Below are 21868 nucleotides of genomic sequence, written 5' to 3' on the forward strand. Positions count from 1 at the left end.
CATTTTTGATACCATCCACATTGTTAAATTTCTTTCCAGCTAGGAATCATTCAGTGATATTAACAAATAATAATCAGATGGCGCAATGTCAAGTGAGTATGTCGTCAGATCGTTAATTTTTTCAACGGTCTTCTTTGCGCTATGTGGTCTGGTACTGACATGGTGCAGAATAACGCCTTTTCTGTTTACCAAAACTGGATATGGTTTTGTCAGAGATTAGTTGACACGATCCAACTGTTGACAATAAAGATCAGCATCGACGTTTGTCCAGGTTCCAGAACTTCAAAGTGTACAATATTCGCGCAAAAAGAAGAAAAACGTGACTACGGCTTAATTATCTTAATTATCTTATTATACTCATTCATAGCTCTTTTAAATTTTTTGTTAGAGAGGATTGAAACAGATGCCGGCGGTCTATCGCACAGTGTACATTTCAATTAAGGCAAAATAAAAGACCTCTTTTTCCGATAACTGCCCAGGAGTTTTAAAGGTATGCCCCTTATTTGTCCTTTAAAATTCTAATAGCGCGGTAATTGTCGGCATTGTTGGGATCTCTTTTTTCAAAAACGGTAAAACTCTGATAATTTTAAATTTAGAATCAACAGTTTAGTTGCTAAGATTTTGAAATTTTTATCAAAAATGTCAGTTGATGGATTAATGGAGAGGAATGCGCTATATACCTCTGTTTCGTCAACGGGATTCATATAAAAGCAACCAGAGAAAGTTGGAGATGATGTCGCTGATCGAGAAGTGTCCCTAATAGCAGGCAATTTTTTTAATCACCTCCTCCGCGACGTTTACACAAATTCATTATCACATGACTTATTTTTGCTACGATCCGTATTTATTGGTCAGTACAAAAGCATTGTATGCTAGTTTTATGACTCTGTTTATTTCTTTTTTTATATTGTTTAGATCGGGGACATTGCGTGGGTTTATTGATAAATTTAATCGTTTCCATTTGTTCTCAAATGCGTATTAGGTTGTCCGTGAACCAATCTATTGCAAGACCAGAACCAAATTTCGTTTTTGAATAATATTAGTCTAGAAACTTGTCAAATTCTGGCCGAGACCATCGGGGTCAATACTGGCATCCATAAAGGGTCATAATATTATCAATACGTGGAGGTATAGTGTCCTATTTGAGCAACAGCTAGACGTGCAGGTACAAATAATGAAGAATGTACTCAAGTGTATGCCTTAAAATTCCGAGTCACGTTCTATATAAAATTTATAAAAATTCAGGGGTGTGAAGATATATACTCTTTGTCTTACCGATTTGAAATAAAAATCACCCAGTTTAAATCCCGATCATTCAAAATTAACTAAGATAACTGGTCAATCTTTTCAGAAATCGCTTGAATATTAAGATGAAACACTAAAATGTTTTTGAAATCTTTCTCATTTATTGTCCTAAGCTGAAGGTTTTCTTCCGTGAAAAAAACAATTCGCACAATTTCCCATCGGCCACAGAGAGGGATCTGTTGCTGGGGCGTAGTGGTAACTATATTTTTCACTTTTAACTTTTGAAAATAATCGGGGCAAATAGTTAGTAAGGTCTTTGAGCACATAATGCAAAAATACCTTTTGAATTAGAGTTATATTCAAGAGAGCTTTGGCTACAAACCACATATACTATCATAGTACGACTGATACTTAAAGGCAACAGGGGCTTATTTTGTGCCATATTTGTTGATATTTTTCTTGTACCATTTTCCATAAACTACACACCTCAAAACCTGTTAACGGAGCCAAGAATATTGCTTTGCTGTTATTATTATATTTGCGATTGTCGATAAGCCCACAATGGTTTGATTACGTCGATAAATCATTTCATCAAAAAAACATTGATGTAATGACAACAGCGTGTAGCACCAATAATTTATGCGAATTCAAATTTGTGCCTTTTTATCTAATAAATAGGATGAGTTTTAGGTCAATTTAGGTATTTTGTTAATTGTTATGTTAAATAATGCATAAATATTTTTTATAAATAACAAAAATATAATGACAATAAAATTTTACATTTCCCAAAGAGTGAGATTGGTAGCCTGGTGGTAGAAGTCCCGAATTTTAAAAACTGAATCTGAATAATCCACAATATTAATTAAAATTTATGTGAAAATCAATCCACGTGTGTCACATCGGCCGTGTCTTCATATAAATCTCGAACTCAATTTATATTCGAAAATGGTCATTAAGGGACCTGGGAATTCTTATGTATGCACATAAAAAAACAAACCCAGAACGGGTCGAAATTTTTGTTTTCACATGCGATAGACGCTGGTTTATTAGTCACCGTATTTCGGATATTTTAGTGGAACCATGCTGATTGGGATGCAACACAGATCGTGATATAAAAACTATTTATTACATAAAAAATGTCGTTGCCTTTTGTTTATATTGTGTGATAAGTTAATGAAATTGATCGTAACACAGTGTTGCTGTGGCAATGTAAATGGACAAAAATCATTGGAGCAAATTATTGGTTGAGCAGTATAGTAGGTAGATATGTGATATTATTAATTTTTCGAAAATTAAACACTTAAAATTAGTTATGAATTTACGGACTAATGGGTTACTACGGATCGAACCAATACAAATAAAACTATACCGAATATTGTAGTATCTCTAAAAATAAGGAGGTACTTGATTCAATCTGAACGCAATTGACACTTGCTTTATGTGTTGTTGTGGCTTATAATTCCTACTTTGTGTAAATTGGTGAAGTTCTTGTAAAGAGAGAAAAATGGTTAACAGAAAATTTTGGTAATATGCACCGATAAACTAACCAAAACTTTCAAAGTCGCCCATTCTTCACGCGAATTTCTTGCTAAATATTGAAAGTTTACAGTGCGTTATTTTGGGGTAATCATATGGGAAGCACTCAATGTATTCCGTTACCAGAAAACGGTTGTTTGAGTCTTGGGTGGAAGTGGATATAGAGTCCATTTTACACCATAGTTTAGAGTGCTTGGAATATTTCCCTTGACATACATTAACATGCAGTGGACACGAATGGAAATCGAACTTTAGAACATTTTTTCTTGAGTGGATTGAAAATGAATTATTGATATTGCAAACTTACCCTTACCTTTATAGTACCTTTGTCACGGATATGAGGAAATGAAAAGAGAGCCAACAACCACAGCAACAATATTGATCTTTTATGCTTAGGAATGTTTAGAGAACATTCGGGATCCAGTCTAACTTAAAATAAACTTAAAATATAATAATAATAAAAAAAAATGGTTTTCGCTTGTCTTAAGTCAGATGATGTTTCGTACATATCAGTCACCTTTGTCGTTCAACAGAGCATTCGTCCCGGGTATCCTAGATAGATATCCTTAAGGCTTGGCTATGAATTGGCGCATGAAATAAACATTCCTTATGCCGATAATTTAGATATCTGGAGCGTTTTGACATTTCTGTAGCAAAACGCCTCGATATGTGCCTCGATTTATCATGCCATCGACCAATTTTTGATTTTGCGAGAATGAGTATCGTTTACGGAGCAGTTTATGCTGGCACCTATCAGGTCGCACTTTTAAATCAGAAGAAATTACTGCCGGTTGAGATAATTACAGCCTACGCGCATAGGTACGAATCAGATTTATTTGGAGTGGCAAATACCGTAAATGTGTGTGGTAGTGTCACTGGAAAGACATAATTTACGGAACGGTTTTGTAATGTTTCTTGATGCATGTTGCTGATGTGGGGTAATTGGATTGATCAATGCGGGAGGCAAAATTTGTGAAATTTGGAATATGTAATGTTTTTCTTTGCTTTTGTATTTTTTGTTTTATTTGATCTAAATAAGAGTTAAACTAAAATGCACTACTGATTTTCTATTCTAGTACATAAGTGCATTTACACAAAATGTTCGCAATTATTTACCTATCTATGTGTACAACAATTTATTTTTATACAATGTTTGTTGCGGTAGCTGTTTGTTAAAACTTTTTTTGATAAAGAAAAACTTATTCTATCATCAAGGCTGTAGAAATCTGAAGTCGCTATTAAATCACTTGTTTTAAAGGCAACATGATTGTTGAGTTCCATCCATGTAACATTATTTATTCTACTCCCATCTGTAAAATACCTAATTACACACCGATCTAGCTTGCGTCACTTTACCACAGTTTCGTTTTCTGCAGATCCGAGCCACTTCAGACATTTCCGGGATTTTACCGCACGGGTTTGGGAGCAATCGGATGCTTTCGGAGATATTTCCCACGCTTTGAATTTTGACGTTTGTCGATTCTGACGGTCATATCAGTGAATGTATTCGTGTTGTTTTGCGAAAACTGTAGTAGAAAAAGTATAGTATGCAACACGTTCGGTAAACCTTTTAAGTCGCTCGTTTATTAAACACTCGCTCCGCTGCCGTTTACTGAACTTGTTCTTTATTATACTGCTCTACAGTGCTCCTTGTAAACATATAGGATGTCCAGAATTTACCGACGAAGATTCAAAACTGAGAACAATATATTTTTTTGAAATAGGGCACGTGGTATATAATTGAGTAATAATTATAAGATTTAAAAAATACCTACAATAATAGATGGTGTCCACAAACTGGTATAATATTTTAATAACATCGAACAATTTTTGATAAAGATAAAAGCAGAGTGGTGCAATCTATGTAGTTGGACTGTATTAGTCAATCGCATATGACAGATTTTAACAACTTCATTTTAGTTTCAAAAAATAAAATTTTTGTTAGTCATTTAGCGATTTGTTAATTTAAACAGAAGATTTGTTCATGGAGAATAAAGGGTAAGGAGAAGGCAGTATAAGTAAGAGCATAAAAATACACACCATGTATTATGTATGTATTGTTATATACGCTGTATATGATATGTGAACTCTATCTTTCAAAAAGTGACCGTCAAAGGACGTGATATATAACCCTGAAACATGAAATTCAGCTTAAAATCGGCTCTAAATTTCGGATGCAGAATCTAATTCTCCTTTCCTTATACTATGTTCAACGGTTTTCTTATTATGTCATATTGTTTTTATCAAGAGCCAATCAAACCCCAAGCATTGGTTTTAACAATTTTTTACATCTTCCTTGATTCAGAGGAAGTAAGAGAAAACTTGAAACTAACCAACCCTATTCAGATATATTGTCGATTTGTTAAATAAGAAGTTAATGGCGTCTTCGAGTACCACTGGAAGCAGTACGACCTTGAAAATATTTTTAAATCAAAGGGAAATTGAAATAAATCTAAAGTCCAAAAGAATGAAGAACCGTGTGAAATATGCGAACAAAGTTTTAAATAAAAGAAATCCTAATAAAGGAATAATAATTGTAATTGTGGTCTTTAAAAAATTGACTTTGAAAAATAATTGCAAAGTTTTTTAAGCAGAGCATATAGTGTATATAGGCACATTCCAATATTTTATTGATGTCAAGTAAATACCGTGAGATAATTTGATATTATTTTTGTGATATTTTGTGGTTATAATGCAGGTTTACTTTATTATTATTTTTTTATTTTTAAACAAAAGTTTAATTAGTACTTTTTTCAAAAATTCCAATAAATGATGTGTACATTTTAAAATAAATTTAAATTTGGTGCTCGTCATATGTTTTGCGTATATTATATTTGTATGCCGATACCAATTACGACTACACCATTTACCATTTACCTTTACTGGTTTAAGATATTCATTTCGTTGAGTGTTAATCTGATCTGAAAGTGTTAATAAACGAAACACACCCATAGGAACCTCGCATAGACAATTTCTTAATTTGGTTTAGCCGAGTTAATTAATATAAACGACCAAGAAATGCTGCCGATTAATGCTTGAAACAATTAATTTCGGTTAAATAAGTCTTGGCTGGTGGAAATAAAAATAAACGTTTAACTATCGACCGGCTGAGGTCCAGATTCATCACTTGATAAGCCCCAAACACGTGTGATTTTAGTTAGGCAGCGAGATTTGGACAGGGACGACTCCGGCCCTTTTTAGCAGCGTTTTTCCAATCTTGTTTGATTATGATATTTTCTGCAGTTTGTAAAATTTTATAAATGGAAAAAAACGTCTCATATTTAATGATTACCATTATGGGTTTTTCAAGGGATTTACTATAAATAATTTAACAGAGAGTTAGCCAGTCTCGACTCTGTATTTTAAAACTCTCACCCTCCGATATTATTTTAAAAACATAAAGAAAAGGACCTGATAAGGTCTAATATTGAATTGTAATCTGAAACAGTATTATGGAATGATATTTTTCCAAAGAAACTTCCACAGGCTACTGTAATACTTTTTACAAAACTTCAGGACTCCTCCTGCATCGGTTTTTGCTGAGTCGAAATTGCTGAGGTTTCGCCAATCATCCTGTTATACAAAATGTGTAATTTTATTCGTAAATTCTTCTCAGAAGTACCTACATAAAATAATTAATATGGGATTAATTAATCTCATAGACCAATAATAAAAATTTCAGTCAAATTATTATAGCAGACATTCTTTTAAGGGCAAATATCGGATCGCAGAAAAATCAAAATCCGGAAAATTTATTTCGGCTGCAGTAAATTTTTGTTATGAGATCTACAATGTGAACAATAAAAGAAAGGGTCTTACAAAAACATTCGCTGTTAAGTGCGTTTGTCACCATTAACCGAAAATTCAAAAGAAAACTTAGGACACAACCTGCGATTTTTGGCGTACAATGAGAATCTGTAAGAAATAATGGGGGTTCGCATTTTAGATTTTAAATTTGCCCTTTTCCCACCACCATTGGGTTGGGGTCGGGTCCTGTTTAGTGTTATTAACAGTTTTTTTATTCATAATTTAAAGGAATTTATTGTTTTTTGCTTCCATACTATTTGGAAAACTGTTATACAGCTTCAAATCTTTTACAAAGTATATGGAGAAGAAATATGAAGTATATTTTTAATTGTATATAGCAATATCAATGGCATTTGTTTATTTACATAATCAGCAGTTTTATGTCTTTTGAAAAATAGTCGCAGGCTACAATTCAGGGACAAGCTGATTTTAGATTCGTTAATAATCGTTTCAATCGGTTGTTTGAAGAGGCGTATAAATATACACCTTTTAACTCCGTCCCTATCGTCCTCTATGAGCGAGAGGACCCACGACATAGCCCCCCGTTAATTAAATAACGAACACGGTAACGAGCATAAAAAGCGAAGAATAAAAAAGGGACACCGGGTCCTAACAATGTAAAAATAAAACAGGATTACTGGTTACCAAGAAATGCGCCTTGTATATACGAATGTTCGACTAATGTATTTTTTTCTGTGGAGAAAAGGGGGAATTAATTGATTCGATTTTGTTTTATTGCGAGAATCTGAGTTTTAATTGTTTCGATAAATTCTTTTCTTTGGAAAACCGAGCGATCGATGGACAGTGTGCGATTATAAAATTTATGAAGCCTAATGGGTTTAAAATAGAGAGAAATATATTCTACTTTTGAATATAGATTATAAAGATTTTCACTTTTTAAGGTAGGTATTAAATTACTGCGGACTATAAGGTGGATGCGTCATTTTTCAACATTTCTGACGTATCCAGCAGCGCAGTAGCCTTTTAACAACTAACTTTATATATATGCAGCCATACTGTAGATTATAAGGATTTTTATTTTATTTTATTTTTTTAACGACGCCTATTTTAAGAGGTAGAAAAAGTGGGGAGCGAAATATAATTCATAAAAAATTTCGCAAAACTACTTTTGTCAACAGTTTTTAGTATCTTAGTATTTTCAATCCCTAACACATATCATATCTAATATTGAGCACTTAGGTTTCAACTGAAATTAAGTGATGTGGTTTCCCACTTTAATTAAGAGGTAACTAAAAGGTTTTGTACTTATTTTTGTGGCTTTGAAATGCAGATCAGGTTAATAAATTTGAAGAATAATACTTTTTATAAAACTTATGGATTCCTCCTGCGTCGGTTTTTGTAGAGTCAAACTTGCTAAAGTTTCATCAATCATCCTGTTGGCTTCTTCAGAGCTTAAATGATACAATTTCATTTAGAAAAACGTGATTTCGGTTTAATTATTTTTGTCGAAAACAAAATTAATCTCAAGGTGTTCCTGAACCAAATAGAAGCAATGTCAGATGTCGGCAATCTTTGTCCAATGTGTAATTCAAAGAATTAGAAACAGACTTTAACATCCCATGCAGCAGGATAGTGATTAAATAATTCCTAAGATTCTAAGAGTGATTTGTACTTGTGGATGGTAAGTTTATCTTTTTAGGATGCATTTAAGGCAAATGGGCAAACCCTAATCGCACTGTTATGTAGATTAAAATTTTTGAATGAAATAGTGGAAAATAGCACGTTTTAAGGGTATCGAAATTTGTGTATTCTTATTAAAATATCAGACTCGATAAAGCTTTAGACACATATATGATAAACAATAGCGGACACAAAATTGAGTCTGCGGTACTCCATATTTTAGTTCCTGGGCGTTGTTAAAGAAAAGTAGTTGAGATCTATTTTAATTCTATATATCTTGCTTCGTTTTCAAATTTAGAGACCGTGAATGTAGCACACGTAAAGATTTTCGCACAAATAGAACCTTGTGTAGAAAGCGTCAAGATAAAGAGAATTGTAGAGAGAAAAAAATGAGGTTATGGAATAGTAATAATTTTTATTATCTGCCAATATCTCCGCCAATTGAATTGAGTTGATTGCTAATGGAAACTCTGATGAATGGATGAATTTAGGTGATGCCAACATGAATAGGGCGTCCAAAACGACTATTGAGTTGTTGAGGTGTAGTAGTTGGGGTTTTTAAATAAAAAAATGCTCATGTAATTAAATATGGCATTGAAAACGAAACTAAGTGTATTTTGCATGAACAATACTCATTTTACCGTTATAATATTGATAGATTTGTTTGAAGGTTTTTAATAAAGCGTCAAATTCTTTTTCATAAAAGAAAATTTTCATATGGTGCAAGTAGCTGGAAAGACACGGACTGCTACAAAATCTGTAAAAATTGCTGTCGATTATTGATTGGAGGCGAAAATTTCAATGTAAAATAGATATTAGCAAAATAAGAGTTTTTTATTTATACCTCAATCGATGACAAGTAACTGTAATACGTGTAAAATGAACAAATTCCGATAAATACCGGCTAGAGACAATAATAAGCAAACGTCCATTAGTTTGATCCAATAGCGGCGTAAGCTGGACGCGGGCATAGAAGCGAGAAGCGATGGTTAGATTGCGGTAATGGTTCAATTTTTAACACTGCAGGACACCCATTGAGCGAACAAAGGTACGATTATACCGGGGACGAAAACACAAAGCGCCTAATACATATATATTAAATTCTTAAATGTTTATTTTCTACCAGTTCACACGGGCGCACCGCGTTCATTATCTTTAAGTAGCTTAAGATTTATTATCGATTTCCTACTTTTTTAGCGTCCAAATTGAATATCGAGCCCCTATCTAGATTGGGACTCTTTTTTTGTTCTACAATAGGAAAACAAAACCATTGTTCAGGTCGCTGCGTGCCGGCAACGATTTTTGCAGTTTCATGCCTATTATTTCAAATGAATCGGAAACGGTTGAATGATTAGATGGTGATTCTTCTAAGGCAATTATTTTAATTTTGCTTAATTACAGCAAATAATGTTTACAAGACTTACATTTAATACCGCAATCTTAATGTATAGGCTGTATCGCTTCCCGGTTGGAATTGAAATAAAAGGATGTAACGCAATGAACCAATATACCGGACCTGCTTGAGTTGAAGTTGTCCTTAGTAGAGAGGCTAGAAAATATATTTCTTAAAATACTATGTCTATGTCTACATTAAAACGCCTTAGTAGAGCAGTTGTTCGTCCCAATATAATATAAGAAATGAAATATTTTGTTCAATATTTGTAAAATAATAGCTTAATTTATATTGAAATACTTATCGTCAAGAGTGGTGGACTTACATGAAACGTGGAGAGTTTCCCAAAAGCTCCGCCGATTTTGTTTAGGCAAAATTTATATAGGGGGAGATGGTAGTAATATATTTTGGGACATAATTTTTGATGGTGACAATCTTGTTTCTACAGAATACCGGTTAATAGTTTCATGATAATGTAATATATATTTCCATCTAATTAGGTTTTATCCTCGGTAATTCAACTCGAACTTAGACTGAAAAAAATAATTTTTTTGAAGCTTTCGTTGACTTTAAATGATTCATTGATATATTTCAATAATCAAAAGCCTTGGCGACGAGGGTGTCCTTCAGGGCGAATCGTTTAGCCCTTTATTTTTTCCCATTTTCTTGCCACTACTTTTCTTCAATGGCTTTTTAAAGTCTCTCTATTGACCCGTTTCATAGCCTCAACTTACTGGCCTATGCAGAGAGCTAATTACAGAAAATGTTGACTGGTCTAACGACGTAGGTAAAAATGAATACCAAAAAAAACTAACGTTATGTGCTTTAGTAACTCCCCTTCGGCAACCCAGTCAAAGCTCGCCTTGGGTGATTCAGTTCTAAATAATGTTAAAATGATTAATTACCTTGGTGTGACATTCTCTTCTTCCTCTTTGTTTAGAGAAATGGCAGATACAACAGTTTCCAAAGCGAATCAGGCAGCGGGGCCGCAAGAGTAAGCTCCTCGTCCTCTTGCGACGCAATTCAAAAAAACATATCAAACAACCATACTCAATATTTTTTCCGAGTGTCTTTCGGTTTGGAACATACTTTGTACTTCCAGTACTTTACTTCGCCTTGAAAGAGATTATACAACTAACCAAAACTAACCAAACCTTTAAATCTTGCATCAGCTTTCTTATGAAACTGTTAAAAATGGACAAGATTTGTCTCCCGAGACTCGCCAGCTATCTCTGAACAATAACACAAAGCACACCAAATTCAACTGGGCATGTAAGATTAGAGAACTGTTTCGTGAGTTGGGTTATAGTGAGTGGTGGAGAATTCCGGATCTTAGAATGTTACAAAACAAAACTTTTTGTACCCTCTGATCTACCACCCAGCTATTTAAATTGACAATTGCGAATGTCCATTTTAAGAATTATCGCAGAGAGTTATTTAGAAATTAAAAATAATTTAATAATTTGGTACTCTTTATCTATTGATTCAGATGTTATAAAAAAAAATAAAATTTTGTTCTAGTGTATATCACTAACAGTTATTAATATTATTCACATGCATCCAATGGCCAGTACAATCAGCGCACTGCCGGCGGAATTTTATTTTCGCAGAAATAATGTAATTTATTCTAAAAATATTTTCTGAAATTGCTAGAAGTATCAACGCAGTTCACAAGAGATAACTAAATACTTAATCGCTAATCTCGATACTCCAGCCCAATGAACTGTTCGACGCACAAACTTCGCTCGAACAGCATTTTAACACATGTTCTGTGAATTGCTGATTATATATTCTTAAGGTGGGGTGAGAGCATGCGGAAGGCAGTTGATTTGATTGGTGGCTTACTTTTTTGATATGCACGCTAAGATTATTTGATTCAAGTATAGGTGTTTTGAAAACGTCAGTGAATATTTAAATATTAGAACTTAGAAAGTGTTCAAGAAGCTAGTTGTAGTAAAATTTATTTTTTACAAATATTTCAAGAAAAGATTGTTGGATCATCAAGTGATAACATTTTAGTCAGAATAAGGTAAATAAAGTAAATAAACAGCGATAACATCCCATTAACATCACATATAAATCAGCAAGAGAAAGACAAGTATCCTCATTACTACCCGTCTTTTTTTCATTTTAGGTCGAGTTCAATACAGGTATACCGAAAAATTGTATCCTTTAAAATCTCATTATCGCCAATACAAAGCTGCTAGGATTTTTCAGAGCACCTATATCACATACTTAAAACAGAGTCTTTTTTGAGAGTCTGCCGCCATAATATTAGACATTTTAACCTAAGAATTTATTGGATTCAGTTACTTTTTATATAAAAATATGTTAAATACAAAAATATATAATTACTTAATACCTATAAAGGACTTAAAAAAGGGTATATAGGTATGATCTAAATCAGAAAGTAAATCTACAAGTTTAAAACAGTTGTTCGATTCGAAAATTTAAAATTAACAGAAGCGTTTTTAAAATGTTAAACCACAAATTCTATAAAGAAGCGCGCAACTTTCCGATTCACATTTTTCTCATATTAATTAATGGGTTACTCTGTAGCACTAGGTAGAATGGAAAGATATACGCGAGATGTATGTGCAATAAAATAAATCCAATCACACTTGTTAATTACTGAGTAAAATCGTCCCTGCGCGGTCAATTATATGAAATGGGTACGAGCATTTTATATTTACCTCGTATGCTTACTACATCGTTTCGAAAATTAGCTAACACATTCCCATTCAGATAAACAATGAAATAAAAGGCAAACACCGAAACAATAGCAAAACATAATCACACTTGTGTTCAGTACTCGATCCCAGTTTTTCTTTTCAGCGCCAATACCTTGTGTTCCATTTGAAGCTTAATATTCTTGATTGGGTATTCTATTGTAATTACTAGAGTTCGTTTATATTGTATTGGCAATGATTGGGCACAAAATATTAGACGAACAATCATAATTAACTATGAAAATCGTTTGCTTCGTATTGTACACGTATGTTCACGATGTTACCGCTGAGAACTTTTCTGAATATTTTGTCCTTGCTTTCTCGATTGCTGTATGCAAAAGTTTTTGGCAGAAAACATTGATAACGTTTTGAAATTTTGGCACTGAACTCGTAGTAGGAACCCAAATACAGATATTGGACTTTCGCACCACCACACCACACCACACGTAACGAGACAAGAAAATGTTAGAGGGCCATTGCTACTTTTTTGCACAAAATTGTTATATAATGTCTTTAAATGTCTCCCACTAAACGCTTATAAATGACGTTGGAAAATAAACATAGTTCTCAGCGAGAAGAGAAAAATGAGCCCAGCACCGTTTTTGGGGCGACTACAGTGCGGTTCTTTCTCTGCAAGGCCCACATAAAATAAAATATTTATGAGCAAGGGTTAGTAAAACTTCTGATGTATTTTTTTATACTTGTACTTTCGGATCGTCTCCCTGCCGCCCTTGAAGTAGAGTTGTCGGATCTCTTTTTTTTTAGTGGTTCCTCCTGTACGATTTTTGCACTAATAAAATATAACTATTTTATCATCTGCCTCTGTAAAATCGTCCACCTAGACGGAGTTTACACAATTATGTTAACGATTAGGGCACATTGTTGTATAGCGCACACCAACCTTCACACAGCTGCATGACTTTCCACATCCATTTTTATAGCCACAGGATATGAGCTGGCGCGTGAGTCGTAAATTGGACTTCTGTGATTTTTTGTCCAGTCCCATTCAGTTAAAGTTCTGGCAATGTCATATTTTGCCGATGAAGAATTATTTAATACGGGACCATATCGTGCAAATCCTTTCTTGTATTTATAAGTTTATAGTCTGTGATTTCCAAAAAAAGCTCTATCAAGAATAATTGCTGGCTGCGTTGATTGCAGTCTGAACAGTTAGCGAGTCCGCATCATCAGTGTCAACACATTGTGGCGTAAATCTTATGGTAAGTGATTGGTGGTCTCCACCTGAATCACACAATTCTGGCTAATCTTCACTGCATAAATGGATTGGGGTATATTTGAAACGGATGTGGAAAACGATGCAGCTGTTTAAAAGTTAGATTGCGCTGAACAACAATGTGTTCTAATTGCCGTCCAGTAGGACCATTTTGCACAGGAAAATGTACAGATACATTATTTTAAGGGTCTGACTTGAAACAGAATCTTCTTTGTTTATTTTTTTTTTAATTTTAAAAGACTTTTCCCATATAAATTTGGAGGAAGAAGTGATTTTCGATGTAGATTTCAAGTTCCAAGAACATATCTCCGTATTCTGAATTATAAATGCTAACACATTAAAAAACGATATTATTAAAATAACAACAATTATAAAAAAATAGAAAAAAGTTGGGCATAAGTGTTACAGTGGAAGTTTTTTCTGCTTTGTTCAACTTCGAATTAAAAACTTCATCCGTCATATGCTCCTTTCTTCCTTCTTCCAATTTTGCGTTATAGCTATCACAAACTTTATGTGAAGTGGTGGCGGAAAAATTTTGGCACTTGGCACTAAAGGTTTATGAGATATATTTTTGAGTCCAGGAGTCAAACTTTTTCTTTGTGACCAAGTTTTGACTATGTAATGTGCGGCTGTCGCACTCGCATAGAAAACAACAGAACTTGGTATATCCTCCTCGTAATCTAGTAAGTATAGCGACATTTTAAATAAGTACAGGTATTGACAATATTTTATTTTTTCAAGTAATACCTCCAAATTTGCATAATTTTCTTTCATTTTTGAGCACTGATGGGTATTTATTACCATTATTGAGTAAAACGTATTTCAAATGTACCTTCGAGGCATCAATAAAAAAGTCTCCATTCTTCAGAATTTTCTGGAAAACTACGTTCTTGAAGAAGCGCGGCAGCATCATTACAATACACTAAATCCTCTTCTTTCGAGAAGTAACTCGTGAAATCTTCTTGTCTTGTGCGAAAATATGAGTCTCTTGTACTTTTATTTAACAAATTCCACTGTTTTAATCTTGATCGGAGAAATTGTGCTTTAGATTTTGATATGCCCAGGTCTCTAACAAGATCACATTGTTTAAGTGAATGAGGCTCTTTTGATAGACTTGAAGATGCAGATAAAATGAATGAAGGTGAAGATGTACAGGCAGAAATAAAACTTGATGAGGCTGTAGACCGTAGTAGAAATATTTTTCTTTGCCATCTTTTTGTTATTTTTTGGTGGAACTGGAGGCAAAGTCCCCTCACCACGAGGAATTGGTCTCTTTGCAGATGTGATGTTCAGATATATAGTCTTACTTTTTTTCCTCAAACCTCGTGTTGATGTCAAGCAGAAATAACAATCATTTTCATGATTCTGAGGTTTACTCCAAAGCATTGGCACTGTAAACGGCATACATTTGTGACTACCTTAAAATCAACCTCGCAATGTTCTTGAGCAACTGTTACAGCATATTTTTGGCAGTCAACTTTTTTCCGTCTCATCATCATCATCAATGAAGCTGATAAGCTGTTTTAACAACGTCGGTTATGGCATTTCGCTGCAAATGTAGCAAAAACAGTCTCTAGAACTCTTACAAGTTCGCGACATTCTCTAATCTAAAATTAAATAAAATTTATTTTAGAAAAATTTTCAAATTACTATTTGATATTTATTGGCTCTCTTCACACTACACATAGAATATTTAACACAAATATAGAGAATGTGCACTTTATGCAAAACTTACTAAAATATTTCATAGAGAAAGTAAACAATTAAGAGACAAGTTTTCAACTAACTGTTGTCAGTCACATAAAAATCACATTCGGCACTTTCCTTCTTTATCTTCCAACTCGCTCAAACATATACACTGTTTATGATGTTAAAGCATAAAATGAACTCAAAAAAACATAAATTTATGATTTATGATAGGCGTGATAGAAAATATCGTCCAACGGGTACATATTCAGAGCATTAAAATAATCATATTTATGACAAATTTTTTTTGAAGAATTTCATTGCAGACCGGTGTTATTTCGAGATATCATCTGTTCTTTTTTTCAATTCCGATTTAATATTTCATCCACGAATTTAAGGGGAACAGAAAATATTGAATGCTGAGGATGTCAATGGGATCAAAAAACTTAACAATCGCAAATATTATTAACTGGAAAAATAAAGGAAGAAATAGGAGGAAGTGAAAAAAAACACTCGAAAGAGTATAATACAGAAGAGAATAAAACAACAGAACTCATCCCTAGGCCTACAAAAACTGAATAAATTATATAAATAAAGCGATCTAATTAATTTAACTACTCCTTAGAAGTTGTATTGGTTTCTCAAGATGCATTGGCCAATATAATGACGTAGAAACACTTCATACTTAAAACAGCTATTTATATTTCGAGAAATTAAATTAATAAACATTTTTAATATGTTTTCTAATTTTAATAAAAATTTGTTAAAACTGCTGTAAATTTTTCGCGACTGCTTGAAATTTTCGGCAAAAAATCAGGATTTAGGGTAATTGTATGGGTTGGAAATTTACACAGGGTGAATGCATTTCCCCGTGTTGACCCAACCCTGAAAGCGGGACACTCTTCAGACCACTCCACTGCAATCTGATGTTGGAAAAGTCGCCTTAACAAGGGTTTATGTCGCAGTTATTTATAGTTAGTTCTGACGCAACACTCAGGTAGCGTTGGTCAAAGGTAGGCGTTGCATTTTTTTGTTTCAAGTCAGGATCGTCTGACAAGCCGAGAGACAAACGTGACAGATTCAAGTATTTAAGCTCCTACCTTGGTCTTTCTCTCTCCGTCTCCCTTTGACCAAATTCGTTTTTTAATTCTTTAGTGTTTAATGCTATCATCATTGCTTCTGTGATAAGATAAGCTGTTTTACACTCATCGTCGGTGCTACTATTTAATGTTTAACACGCCACTTCAGATAATGCAGCCGCACGGTGAGGACTTATTCTTTTAATGGAACGTAAAAGTTTGTATTCGATATAAATAATTAATGCCATTATTTAAAAATGGGGTCGTTTAGCAGGGTTCCTTGCGAATTTAATGAGATTACTTTTTCAACGTGGGTTTCTTGCAGTTGCAGACCGGTTGAAGATAATTTTGTCTTTATTACTAGCGGTGTCTCGTCGTATGCGGATTTGTTTTTTCCGCTTCATTTCAAGAATATAAATCCATGCCTTATTAATTTTAAATTGATTATATTTATCTGACTCGAACTTAGAGTGTCAAGAATTAATGAAAATTTTCTTGACCATTTGGATTTGGTTTATTTTAGCGGCATTTTAAAGAAAACTTTAAACGATTTATCTGTGGAACGGGTTAAAAGTAAAAAAATGGTGAATTGTTTTAACCCAAGACGACCTATTAGTATAACTATAAGTTGAACGGAAAGAAAGAGACTATTTTTTACTGTTTGTTTTTTTGAAAATAGTAGATTAGTAATTTTGGTGTTTAATATTGGAATTAAGTATATTTTGAGTATTCACTCACTTATGTCACGCCAAATTTGTGCACTCTAGTAGTATTTATTTTAGGTAGTTGGTAGAATTTTTAGAAGTTGTGAGGCGCGTAGAATACAGTTACTTTTGCATGTTTATAATAGTATGTTCTTTACTTGGTCCTACTTCTTCATTAATTAATTAAAAATATAGTGAAATAATACCGTATTTCCATATATAATTCCTAACCTAAAATATGGAAACTGTGGTTATAATAAAAATAAAAAAAGTCCCTATTATAATTTCTTTTTTTTTATTAATAGTATTTTATTCTTATTTGTTTTACTTTCATAATTTTTAAATCATGAAAGTATTCTTGGTCCAAAAAAATAACTCCCCTTGTGTGTTTAATTTTTTAAAGAAAACTCAAGGTTTTATTTTATGTTACGTGGTGTCACGATCAATCATTTGGTTAAATCACTGCGTCACTGGACGGCGATAATCACCCGACACAGGTGCATTTCAAAAGGCAAAATTGTCCCATTATTTATTAGTAGGAAAGACAACTGCCAGTAGATTTACCACGAGAAAGAGCAATCTATTTCAGCCCCATGTCAATTAAAAATTAACCGATGGCGTTTTATTCGACCAACGGACAAGGCATTTAATTCTTTTGACAAAAGGACACCGTATTTTGTTTTGTCAAAGCGTTCGTCTGTAGTTTGTTTCATTTCGCTTCACCTGCTACCAAAAATAATTTAAGTAAACTCATATTTTAACGGTACATATCTAAACTAATTTATCAACAGTTATCACCTAAAATACTTCGGTAATGGTTTATAAAAATCAATTGCCAATTAAATGGTAATATGGATATTTTAAACCCATCCAAATTTTCAACTAATAAATTAGTAATGCAGTTGGAGTTGTTAATTAATTAAATGTAAACATTAGTGTAAAATTGTAAATCCCTTTTTCTTGGAGTAAGTGATAATACTTTTCTTTCACTTATAATTTATGTTGTAAACTGAGTCTGAAGGAAATAAGTTGTTACTTTTATTTTTAAGCCCACCACAATAAGTTGCATTATATTACTGGCCTCTTGGATAATTGTAGGTGCAAGCCTCTTTTGAGAATTGGAATCATGTAGAGCTGAAAGTGAAAAAAAAAACAAGCTTTGTACGGTATTGAATCGAGTCAATTTTTTATTCTTTTAAATTCCATTATCCGACACTAATATATGAACGCAGGATCATCAATTTAAACCTAAACTTATTAGCTTTGGCGGTTGATTGAAAACTCTCTCGGTTTGACCATTTAAACACGATTTTAACGGCAAGAAGCTGAAAGCATTAAATAATTTATTAGGTGTTATTAATGACCGCGTAAATTGTGTTTTGGTTAAAGCGCGAGCTATTTGATCTAGGGACGAATTATGGTGGTGGCAATTGAAATTTTCTAAGATTCGAAATACAAAAAGTTGCAGGTTTTATGTTCTCTTTCCCTACTGAAATTTGTCGAAGCATATAAATATAAGTTCAGGAATATGTTTAACGTATGATAAATATATACTTATATATCTTATAGATTGTAGAGGTCCTAATAAATTTTTATTCGAAGAAAGCATGCAACTACAATATTTTCTACTAATAAATACGGTGTCCCGACAAACGGAACGACCTATTAAATCGGCCAAAAGAACATGCTGGAAATCATTTTCGAGTCTCCGAAATGTCCAGCAGAGGACGCAATTATTAACTTGAATTTTAAAACTCGGTTTCTACAAAAAAAATTCTAATATGAGTACTAGCTAAAGTGAGTACTACTTTGAAGCTGAAACACTTTCTTGTCAAATGTTGTAACCTCTATCCTTGGAATAAAAGTGGTGAGGGTTTAAATAAACTTGGAATCTTTAATAAAAATTTTTCCTAGGCTATCAAGGTGCTGGGTTATTATTCATATTTATTGCTTCCAAGGGCACCAAAATACACTGTAGCTGATATTTTTTACATTTTACCTGGATATGTAGTGCTATCTTGACATATTGTGAGAAAATACTACCGACATGCCGCATCCAGACTTATTGGCGATATGTCAGCGGCCATGTTGGTTGTTGAATGTCGCAAGTTCAAAAAAGGTTTCATAGTTTCTGCTCAATTTCCTGCATTACCAGCATTAGGTAGGTTCATTATATCTCTAGTAGATACATGCTGTATTTGAATATTTGGTATATTATCACTTATTTTCTTATTTATAGGATTTCAACGACCGACCGTCCTAAATACTCAACGATTAAATAAGAAGTTGAAAATAAATTCGAGAAAGCAGAGAAAAATATTTGCTATAGCCTCTATAGTCCAAATTAAAATAGTGGCTTTTATAAAGCCCACAAATTAGTTTTGCAACATCACTTATGAGACAGTAAAGAAAAATCGAAACAAATCAAATCAAGAAACAAGTTGAATTAATATTTATTGACGGTACCAGAAAAAATATTTGTGTGTGTCATAAATTGAGCCAATAAAATGTACACAATCTGTTGGAATTGTTTAGTTGATATTGATTCGTATTTTACGAGTTCGTAATTTACTTCCATTCGCATAATTTGTAAAAAAAAACATTAGCATTAATTATTAAAAAAGCAATTCCTTTCACCCTATTTCATTAGACGCGAAAGATAATGGACCGAAACCGAAATTGATGATTTGATGGAATATTAAAGTGTCCGTCCTTAAGAGTTTTCAATTGTCGAAAACGGAGTGGGGCCTTAGGTCAGGTGGAGCGCCCCGCGTGGTGCCCCGCATGGGGTGCCAGCCACCGAGAGCAATCTTCGACAAATTGGAATTTATAGGAGTTGACCTGGATCGCATTTGAAATGGGATTCTATCGAAAATAAATTCGACCGTTTTGTGTGGCCGTGTCACTCTTTTAACCGGTCGCCGAAATAGTTTGCAAGTCTTCCTCTTCCTGTGGCGTAATTAAATAAATTAATATATATATATATATATATATATATATATATATATATATATATATATATATATATATATATATATATATATATATATATATATATATATATATATATATATATATATATATATATATATATATATATATATATATATATATATATATATATATATTCCCACGTATTGATTCACGGATGGAAAAATGTGATGACACTATATTCCGGGATATCATCCGTTCGCTCGTTGAACTCCGACTGGAATCCTGCATCCGACTGGAATCCTGCAAATCCTGCATCCGACTGTAATCCTGCAGACGTTTCGCCAAAATCTCACTTGGCATCTTCAATGCTCGCGCTCCGAAAACACTTCGAACGCAGGATTCCAGTCGGATGCAGGATTCCAGTCGGAGTTCAACGAGCGAACGGATGATATCCCGGAATATAGTGTCATCATATATATATATATATATATATATATATATATATATATATATATATATATATATATATATATATATATATATATATATATATATATATATATATATATATATATATATATATATATATATATATATATATATATATATATTGAAGAATCACCCTCCAACAGCTAACAAACATTATTTACAAATAAGAATTGCACTATTCTTACAAAAAAAAAATTACCTAGAACATATATCCTAGACGCTTAATATATCAAAATAGTTAATAATTCTGTTGTTGATATTGACAGATTGGTTCAGAATGCAGCGATAATGCCTTCCCAGGAACAATCGTTGGAATAGCAGACACTGTGTGTGTTGAAGGCAAAGCCGTATAAAGGGCTCGGGACTCACCTCTCCTCTGTATCAAGACAGTCTCATTCGCGGGAGACTATGAACGCTGACGAGGCTGGCAGAAAACAGCAAATGTAAACTGTGTTTGGAAGAAGAGAAAACTCGGATTGAGCTCCTAACCAGCTGCGCACCACCAAGGGCCATCCGATTAAAAGTACAAAATAGCTATGAAAGAGGTACTTTTTCTGGAGGGAGAAAGACAATACGTGCTGGCATAGCGGATACGATCAGAACACACAGAAATAGTATCGAAGTGGTAATAGAAGTACGACAAAGTGTGATTATCAATACGGCATAAAAATTTGTGCTTTGTGGTTACAAATTTTTGTCCTTATGATCTTAGACTCTCTCGTATTAACTGCATCCACCGCACGGATATTGTGTTTTCTTTCGAGTGTAATTTCACTAATAAATCAAACAGTACCAGCAGAAGAGTACAAAACATTCATCCTTCCAAGATAGTACTCTTCAATTATTAATGTGTTTCTCCTTAGTACTTGCTTCTTTATGCAAAGAAAAACCGTATACATTATACGAATTAAATGGCCGTTATTAAGATGTGACACTACCGACTTAGCCGGTGATAAATCGGAAGATATTCGCCGCCAGGTGTCCTCATATAAATTGCTTTGCACAGAGACAAATTGCGCTTGTTTTCCTAAGTAGTTGAACACGATATATCCCTTATAAAATGTTAAATTTTGGCGTGGAGGATTAAAATTCACCTTCAGTTTTTATTAAAATTAAACAATTAGGATCGGCGATAAGCTGACTGCTAATTAAGGAGTTTAAAATTTAAATTTTCAAGATAGCAAGATATTCAAAAACCATTGAACATTGAGATTAGGTATCGGGAAACCTAAAGGAAAGATGAAATATTCTCAGCAATCCAAATGAAATAATATACGATGTATACGTGTAGTGATATAATGGCAATTTTTATTGCATTTATTGGAATTGAAAAAATATATTGGAAATCTCTAGGGAGACAACAGGAGTTTTTATATGGTGTTGTTCTAAAT

The sequence above is a fragment of the Cylas formicarius genome, unplaced genomic scaffold, assembly GCF_029955315.1.
Source record: "Cylas formicarius isolate icCylForm1 unplaced genomic scaffold, icCylForm1.1 PGA_scaffold_6__28_contigs__length_40554024, whole genome shotgun sequence".
Classification (NCBI taxonomy): domain Eukaryota; kingdom Metazoa; phylum Arthropoda; class Insecta; order Coleoptera; family Brentidae; genus Cylas; species Cylas formicarius.